Here is a 10,137-nt window from a genome sequence, read left to right on the forward strand (position 1 = left end):
ATAAAATAGATACAGCAGTCAACCAATAAGGAATCACCACACTTAATGGCTCACTGGCATTACTTCACAAACCACTCCCTCTGGCAAAATGCCAGGTGCCATCCAGACTTGTTTACAGACTCTAACATTTCCCCCTTTTGTTTAATTTAAATAACGACCATAGTGGTTTTTACACAAACACCATAAATAACCTGCTACAAGCAGAAGGGGAGGATACAAAATGTCACAATACCAAGCCACTTGATGGCTCCATGCAAGAAGCCCTTGGAAAAATTATACCAGCAATGACACGGTTAGCAAAGATACCGAGTTACAATTTGTTGTAGATTATAGTTTGTCGTCTCAGTCCAGGTAAAGCAGTGTCTCAATAGATTAACTCACAGTCCAGGTAAATCACAGTCAAGGTAAGTTCTGCAGGCAGCTAGCTTAAATCACAGTCCAGGTAAGTTCTGCAATCAGCTAGCTTGATCTGAATTCTCGTCCGGTTCTCAGCAACACTGGAAATTCTTCCACCTTCATCTTCACTGGCACTGGGACGAAGGCAGGAACTCTGGATGGCTAAAGAAAATCCTGTAGTATTCCAGCAGGCACTAAGAAAACAACCTTCTGAACGATTTAGTACATTATCTCAAGGTTTTTTACATTTGAAATAAGCCTTAATAGTGCTATTACTCATTAACCTCCAGGTGTGGGAGAACCATTGTAGTTACTGGCCTTGGAAATGATCAAACTTCAGGGACTCGGCCATCTTCTGCCTGCAGCGTCCCGGGCAGCCCCAGATGGCCCTGGGGAGAGTCCGGACTCAAACTGCTTCCAGGCACAGGTTTGGATTTGGGCTGGCGGCAGTGGTGTCCTGCTGCCTGGCCAGGAGGCGGGGAAGGGCCAGTCGCAGCCGCCTCTTGGAAAATCCTTGCTGCGCCATGACCAGCTCGCGCACGTGGCATCCGCCATGCGGATTTACGCACCCTCCATATTTTCATCACAAAGACAATACAATACACTGAGACAAAACAAGACACAAACATACTGTATCAATCTTTTCCATTTTCTCAAAATGGTCATTTTTCCTCTCGCCCTATGTGCCTAGGGACGAGCAGATTTGCTCCCGTCCTATCTATGGACGGGCAGCTTTTTTTTTTTTCCGTCACTTACCCCCGAGTGTCCTGGGGGCTCCCCGTAATGGGCCACCATCTGCCGCAGTCTGGCTGCAGCAAAATAACTGGGGGGTGATGAGCAACTTGTGTACATTGATACAGCAGGAGTGGGAGCCTTTTATTGCAGGACCGGAGTGGTATATATACATTCCACACAGCTTATCTTAATTAGCATAAACTAGATACATCAGTCAACCAATTAGGAATCTCCACACTTAATGGCTCACTGGCATTACTTCACAAACCACTCCCTCTGGCAAAATGCCAGGTGCCATCCAGACTTGTTTACAAACTCTAACATTTGCCAGGTGCCATCCTGACTTGTTTACAGACTCTAACACCTAAGGTGCAAGTGTTCTTTGTACATTTTTGGTAGTTGCTATGAATCCTTGTGCTGTTATAAATATGAAAACAGCTACCAGTACTTGGATTCCTCTTCCTTACATATCCTCTTCTCATTTTATATGTCTGCAAAAGTAGGAATTGGGAAAGACTTTTAAGCCTATTTATGAAGAAGTACTTGGATCTGAATGAAATATTTAAATTTGCTAGTAACATTATAGTGATAATTATAGAAATCTCACTGAGTTCCTGGAGTCAAAAGTAACCACATGAAAGACAGGATATATACCAAGAATTCTGAAGGGAACAAAGATAAATTTGACAGTTTTGCCTCTATCAGGATTGAGGGGGTAAGACATTGTAGATAACTAGAACACAAACTATTTCATGAAAATCATTTGTTATTAGATGTCTCATAGAAACACTGAATAATACAGAATGCTCAAAGGAGCAGAATACATGAACATGAGAGCTCTCTTGGTGGGCTTAGATTGAAGCAGCATCTTTCTTAATGGCCAGGATTTCTATAGCAAAGGCATGGGTAACAACACAGCCCACCTATGAAATCAAGTAGATGGTAAAGCAGAATTCTTAGAATATGCAAACATATTCATAGTACCTGGCATTTTCAAATACTCATCACTGCTTCAAGTGATCCCAGTGACGGCTGGTGGATCACTGTGATTAGGAGGGTAAGCTTTGGATTCTAACTATCTGGTTTTGAATTCCACTTCCACCATTTACCAGCTGTGTGATTTTAGGCAAGTTACCTCTACCTTCTATGCCTCAATTTTCTTATTTGTAGTATGAGAACAATACTAATGCCTAACAAATAGGATTGCTGAGATGATTAAGTTAATACGCATAAAGTAGCTATTGCAATACTTGCTGTAGGGTTTGAGATAAATGGTGAAAATCTTTGAAGTTGTAGGAGTTTGTTTTGTCCTTAGGCAATGAAGGCATTGACAGTAAAGTTATTTATTTTATGAAACATTAATTTGGAAAAAGAAAATAATTATGCATTAAAAGAAGCAAGGGAGCTAGTAAATAACAAGTTGAGATCTTGGGAGCGGTATAAGCTTTTAACCAGTGACAAAATATGGCACTGATTTTTGGATATTTAGAAGACATGCAAAAAAATTACTGAATTTCAAGACTATGAGAACCAAAAAGTGGAAGTGAGAATGGACCTTCTAAATATCAATCAATATTGGGACCCAAAATATTTTTGTTTCCCAAATCCTTCATGTTGAGCTATTGATACATAGATGAGGAGAGCTTCCATTAGGGGCCAAAACAAGGGTTCTGTTGAACCAGAAGGTGAAACTTCCACAAAGTTATTCTCAGTTTCTGCTACCATCAAACTCAGACAAAAAGTTACTCTTTGGTTGACTTATTGATTATATTTGTCAATAAAAATAATGTTGCTTTTTTTCTCTAATTGCTAGAGATGTTGAACATTTTTTTCATATACCTGTTGAGTAATTATATATCATCTGAGAAGTTCATTTCCTTGGCCAATTTATTGACTGGTTATTTTTTTTGCGTGTGTGTGTGTGTGTGTATGTGAAGTTTATTAAGTTCTTTATATATCCTAGAGATTAGTATTCTATCTGACGTGCATGTTGTAAAAAATTTGCTCCCATTATGTAGGCTCCCTCCTCACCTCACTGATTGTCTCTTTTGCTGAGAAGAAGTTTAAATCCATCCCATTTATTGATTCTTGTTTATTTATTTATTTATTTTTGTATTACAATTCTTAATACACCATTACCCATTTATTGATTCTTGATTTTATTTATTGTGCTAGAGGTGTCTTGTCAAGGAAGTTGGGGCCTACACCAACATGATGAAGATTTTGGCATACTTTTTCTTCTATTAGGTGCAGGGTCTCTGGTCTAATTCCTAGGTCCTTGATCCACTTTGAGTGGAGTTTTATATTCTAAGATTTCATCTCACTCCAGTCAGAATTGTGGCTATTAAGAATACAAACAATAACAACAGTTGGCGGGGATGTGGGGGAAAAGGCACACTCATACATTGCGCGTGGGACTGTAAACTGGTGCAACCAATATAGAAAGCAGTATGGAGAATCCTTGGAAAACTTGGAATGGAATCACCATGTGACCCAGCTATCCCACTCCTTGGTTTATACCCAAAGAACTGAAAAATAGTATACTTCAGTGATGCAGCCACATCAATGTTTATAGCAGCACAATTCACAATATGTAATTTGTGGAATCAACCTAGGTACCCTCAATAGATGAATGGATAAAGAAACTATGGCATTTATACACAATGAAATATTACTCAGCATTAAAAGAAAATAAAATCATGGTAGGTATATGGATGCAAGTAAATGGATGGAGTTGGAGAATATCGTGCTAAGTGTAGTAAGCCAATCCCCCAAAAAACCAAAGGCAGAATGTTTTCTCTGGTATGTGGATGCTGAACCATAATGGGGGTGGGAGGGAGCATGGGAGGAATGGAGGAAATTTAGATAGGGCAAAGGGGAGGGAGGGGAAGGAAGGGTGTGTGGAGGTAGGAAAGATAGTGGAATGAGATGGACAACATTACTCTAAATACAGGTATGAAGACATGAATGGTATGGCTCTACTTTGTGTACAACCAGAGACATGAAAAATTGTGCTCCATATGTGTACCATGAATTGAAATGCATTCTACTGTCATGTATAACAAATTAGAATAGATAAATCAATTTAAAAAACAAGAAAATAATGTTGCTTCAGGGAACAGGATGTGTGAAACCCAGGCTGTTTTTCAGTCACATCCAGTGCTGAAGACTAATGGAAGATTATAGTCATGCAATAAAAGCAGGGCACCCAAAAGGTAAAAGCTCTTGGAGAGAAAGATTTGGATTACCCTACCAGGAGAGGAACCCAGTGCACTGAGGTGTTGACTGAGGGCAGACTTAACATGGAAGAAGGTGAGGAAGTTTAGAAAAAGAAACTGGATATCATGATCTTTTGCAGAAAAACAGAGGAGGGTGATTATCCCTGTGTTGTAATTCCCCATTATATCTCTATATGTATGGATCCATACCCTTAATTCCCTCTGCCACTTTTTTCTACTATTTGAGAGTGTGGAGTTGATCATTAACTTTATAACTGAGTCCATGTTTGAATTCAAATTCATATCAAAGCCCCAAAGTTGTCTCCCATTGTCTTCTCTCTCTTCCTCTCTGGATCAGCTTCATTCCTTTTCTAGTTTATCTATAATATTTTTGTGTCATATAGGAGTAATATCCTAAAATTTGTGGGTTCTTGCTTTGGAGGGAGCACATCCTTCAACACAGGATGAAGTTGATGTGAAATGCTTTTTAACATTAGACTGACATAGTGTTGTGCTTCAAAGAATAATATCTGGCAATGGGAGTGGGGGCTAAAAAGTATAGATTTGGTTCCTTTACTGTGGCCTGGACAGCATTCTAGAACTCAGTAGGAAGTGCAAGTCAGCAGAAACCCAAGCATCAGTTGTCAAACTATTAGAATATGTCTTTAGCAAGAATTCTTGTGGCTTGGGGGTCATGCCACCAGAGGCATTATCAGGCACTGGCTTGGAAAGCAGGGTCCCTCTGGGACTTTGAAACATACAAGTCCTTGAAGAAACCTTCAAGTGAGAGATATTTACCACCTGCTAATAAGAAGAAAAGAGATTTGAGCAAGGACTGGAAAAATCAAATTAATGCTATAGTAAGCTAATACCAGAATATTTTTTTTCTGTATCGGAATAGCAGGAGTGTTCTTGATGACAATTATTTCTGAATATTAAACTAATACATGATAATTATAGATTTCTTTTGTAAAATAAAGAAGAAAGAACTCAGCACAACTGTACCTCTTGACATTGTTTCCTTCAAGACTTTTGTTTGTTTAAGTAAACTGTATTAATTTGCATATATATATATATATTTCTCTTACTACTTTTTAGTCTTCAAATCAAGAAATAGGAGAATCTCTTCTTCAACTCTTTTTTCAGTATGACTCAAATGTCACCTCAACCCCAAACAGCTTCCCTATCTACCTTATTTAAATGATCAGCCTTTATTATCATATTATTACTTACCTTGTTTTCCTTCAAAACAGTTGTTGGCACCTGGAATTGTAGTGCATATGTAGTAGTTTATTATCTCAGGGAGTTTATTTACTATCTTATTCCTAGATGTCAGAACCATGACAATTATAAAGTATAAACTAAGCAAGTATTTGCTATATAAGTTTATTAAAATGCCTATTTACATAATTCAGTAGAATTTTATTTATTTGTTCATGTGGGTAATTCAACTGTTTTGTTAAGGTTATTGTGTTCTAGTTTACTTTTCTAGATTATTATTATTCGGTCTGTTTGTCATTGTTACTATGATAAAATTACATTTATGCAACATCTATTTTCAGTTAAAGTTTCTATGGTGAATAATTATACTTTCTATATTTCTTAGTGATTTATAGGTAATTTGCTTTTGAAAAGTTGATTCAAAAAATTACTTTGACCACTTTTTGGAACTCTACTGGTCCTAAATTATCTAAAATTTTTAAAATATAAACAACCTAAAGTATTAAATTTTCTAGATATGTATTTATTTCATTGGGTTCTGGAAATGTTGTTTGATTAGTAAACTCATGGAATTTTCTGTATAGCATATAATCTTCTTGCTGGTTGTAATAATAAACTTTTAATTCTTACATCATCAATGATTATCACAATGCTTGAGTTACGCAATATTTCAAAGCTTCTTTAAGTGACTGAATGCCCACACATCTTTACATCTCTTGCCTTCCAAATCCTGTTAAGTATGGAAAAATACCAAGCTGGAAGCCCCAAGGGGATTGATTCTGAAGACAGCTGGTTGAAATCTGTAAACTCACAGTTTTTACCATTTGGTGCCATTCAGATTCTCTTATAAGGAAGTGGCAAAAAAAGAGTAAATGGAGACGTTAGTTACTTAATATGTGACCCAGCTCTGCATATTACTATATATGTTATCAGGTTGAGGGATTTCTGGCTCCTACTCCCCCCTTTTATTTTCCCCAATTCCATTTTAAGCAGTGCTTAATGACTTAGAAAAAATAGAATTTAACCACACTTACTGAGTCAGCAGAGTTTATCTATCTTCTCATTCTATTACCCCTCCATAGTGCAATGGCAGGAAGAACACTGTTAAATATACATTGAGTTTGAATCTTTTTCAAAGATTTCTTCTAGGATGGGTTTGTAGTCATGATAATGCTCTTGTATACCCACTACCAAGTTGAGTAAAGCATTACCTTTTAACTACCCAAACTATACTCATGGAAGCATTTGCCATAAGAAACAGCATGGGTCAAATGTACAATCTTCTAGTGCTGATAAAAACTTGGCTAACCTCCATGTTCCTTTTACTTCAGAAGTGCTGAAATTCCTGCCAATAATGTTTGGTATATATTACCTTCCTTAGGATAACATAAATATTTTATAGACCGGAGTACAGCAGTAATAACATGAATTAAAAAGTGCATATGTAGAAGTGCTAGAGAGTGATTCATTCTTAAATTTCCCTTCACAGATTGAAAAATGTCATACTTTTATAAGTTAAGAAAAACCCAAATTAAATTTTATATTAGAGATTTTTGACATGACTTAGAATTTTCCATATATAGATATAAGTCTATAACCAAGCTTTTATAGTTTCTCAAGGAGAATTCTCTTTGCCAACTGTTCCCTGATGTCTTATATAGAAGGAAATGGAGAGAGTATCCTAAACCCCATTGAGATACTAAAAGGAGGCATATGGATGAAGCTTATTGGGATATTCATCTTGGAAGATTATTGAAAAATAATAAAAGAGACTTAGATACCTGTAGATTACAAATCAAACAAACAAGCAAAAAAAAAAAAAAAAAAAAAATTAGCTACCTCCCAGACGTTTGTATGTATGTTGTAAGTAGAATTGGAACCATGTGTTTTGAAATTTATGATGTCCTTGACTACTTTTCTCCTTACAAATATCCCAAATCTTCCATTTTCCCCTTCTGGTGTTCCAAATTAGCGTGCTATAAACATAATAAATGTAAAATTGGGTAATAGAATATATGAATAATTATTGTTGTTTATTACTGTATCAGATGTTAGTGTTTTTTCAATCAAAGTACACTTTGATGTTTGTCTTATGCCAGGAATTTAAAATTTAATATCTAAAAAGATAGAACTGATAATATGAAAGATTCTCATCATTATTTAAATAAAAAAGAAAGCCTTGAATAAAAGAACTGGGATTCCTTTATTTGTGTTTCATACATTATCTAGTGTGTTGAGAGCCACAGCCAAAGGGGCCCCAGCAAACTTCCAGCTGCCAGCAAAATTCCAGCTGCCAGCTGATGATTGGCTCACAGTGGCCTCAGCAAACTTCTAGCTGCCAACTGATTGGCTCCTCTGCGGTGATGCTCATTGGGCTGTTTCCCCGCCCTTTCAGACCACAGAGCTGCTCACTGGGGGACTTTTTTGGCTCTGCCCACACCACCCAGCCAATCGGCCTCAAGAGCAGGAGGAGTGGGGGAGGTTGAGAGGCTTGTGGGAAGCCTGTGGTGGCAGTTGGGCTCTGAGGGTTTTCCTGAGGAGCTGTGTGCTGTGGTTTGTGTGTGTTCTAAAAATAAAGTTCGTTTCTTTTGACAAGTGGCTCCTGAATTGTGCCCAGCCAGACTGCGGCACTAGTGCTTATTAAAGAAAAGTAACATTGAATTGTGATTCTGCAATCTGTATTTGGGGTAAAAATGGGAGTTCATAACCCACTTGAATCTAATGTATGAAATATGATATGTCAAGAGCTTTGTAATGTTTTGAACAACCAATAAAAAAAGATATTATTTGGTAGATTGTATTAGTAGTGATGTCTGATCTTGGGAAACTAGATAACTTTAAGTTTTAAACTGAATTATTGAGTGATTTTTTATGGGCTTCATTATACAATCATAATGATCCAATGGAGAAATATGGAGAAGAAATATCCATGTGTAAATATTATTTATTCTCCATTATAGTTTCCCTGACTGTGTAATATAGCTCCTAATAATTCTACCAATCCTTTGCATAGGAAGTCACAACACAAAGCCTTCTAGAATTTATAGGGGTGTGTGGGGTTAGAGATAGGGGAATGTCACATAGATTATAAACTTAAACATAGATTGGAAGACTTGGTATCTGAGTTCAGAACAAAATTCATGCTTAGATGTTTTTTCCAAGGAAATGGATAATAGTTTTTAGTAGGATGTCCTTCTCTGAGATCTAATGTAGACAAAGGCTTTCTTTTTAAAGTTTTGCTGCTTCTTATGATCAAAGTTTGCATACAGCTTGTGAGGATGACACAATCTCTTTTATAAAGAGCTCTCAGTTTTATTTAACTTTTTCTCTGATCAGATAATAACCTCCTGCCATCATTCTCCATTGTTCTTGGGGTTTCTTATTTGTTTGTTCTTGTTTTTTTTTTTTTTTTCTTTTAAGTTGGGTTTAGAACTTGGGAACGTAAATCTTATATTTTTTTCATAGTATTTTCTCTCAATCCTCAAGCTGTGGTCATAAGGAATTCAAGTAATGAACTAGAGTGGTTACTAAAAATGTGCTGTTTATTGATATTTAGAAAGTGTACTAAGGATTTCCCTAGTAGTGTGAAAAATATATATAGTTTCTGAAAAATGTCTGCATTTTTTTGATGAGAATTTCTTAGAATTACTTGTATTAAAATATCTGCATAGTTACTAGGAAAAAGATTAAAATTAAAACATATAATTTATTTTATAGCTTTCTTTTTCAAAGTAGTGAGTCTAAACACATTGAAAGTTAAATGTAACTAAAAAAAAAAAACAATAATCTTTCCCCCCACTTTACTGAAATTTTTCAAACTCTTGCCAACATAGCAGATCTGGGGGAAAGAACATTTTTTTGTGTGTGTGTGTGGCCTCAAAGAGAGTTGTGCAAGTTTATGAAATATGTGCTATTATTTTAACTGTTTGAGATGCCACATCTTAGAAGTTTGCTTTGTTTAAAATAGACATTGTTCTATAAGAAGAAAATGAGTTTATAAAATTACTCCACTTGAAAATTAAGTTTTCACTTAAACCTCCAGAAGGGCTGAAACAATATAGCACAAACGTTGTGGGGCGTAAAGTTCTGCAGAACTATTTTCAGAGAGAAAGATTTCGATAATTATGAGTCTACACTCACTGATATCTTCTAATTAACTTTAAACTTTAACACTTTCACAAATTCTAGCGAAGAACATAATAAAGTGTCAATGCACTTGCTTATTCTAATGTGTGAAATTCATAATAGAGGACTTTGGTTTCAACGTGAAAAAAAAGGGGCTTCAACAGCTGGATTTCAAAGACCATGCAAATTCAACATGGATGGGCCAGTGAAGTGTGATTAAGGACTTTGGCCTGCTCATTGGGAGCCCTTGCCTGGCTGTACACATGCGTTCCAAAGCCATTCATCTCATATTGAATTCCTGCAAACATGCAGACGCTTCTGCCCCATTGCACAGCCCACCTAATGCTTTATTCATTTGATTTGATTTATTTATACTCTCCATATTTCTCCCAGTGCTCTGATGTGAACTTAATCTAAATTCAATATCCAAGGCAAAATCTAA

The sequence above is a fragment of the Marmota marmota genome, unplaced genomic scaffold (assembly GCF_001458135.2).
Source record: "Marmota marmota marmota unplaced genomic scaffold, marMar, whole genome shotgun sequence".
NCBI lineage: Eukaryota > Metazoa > Chordata > Mammalia > Rodentia > Sciuridae > Marmota > Marmota marmota.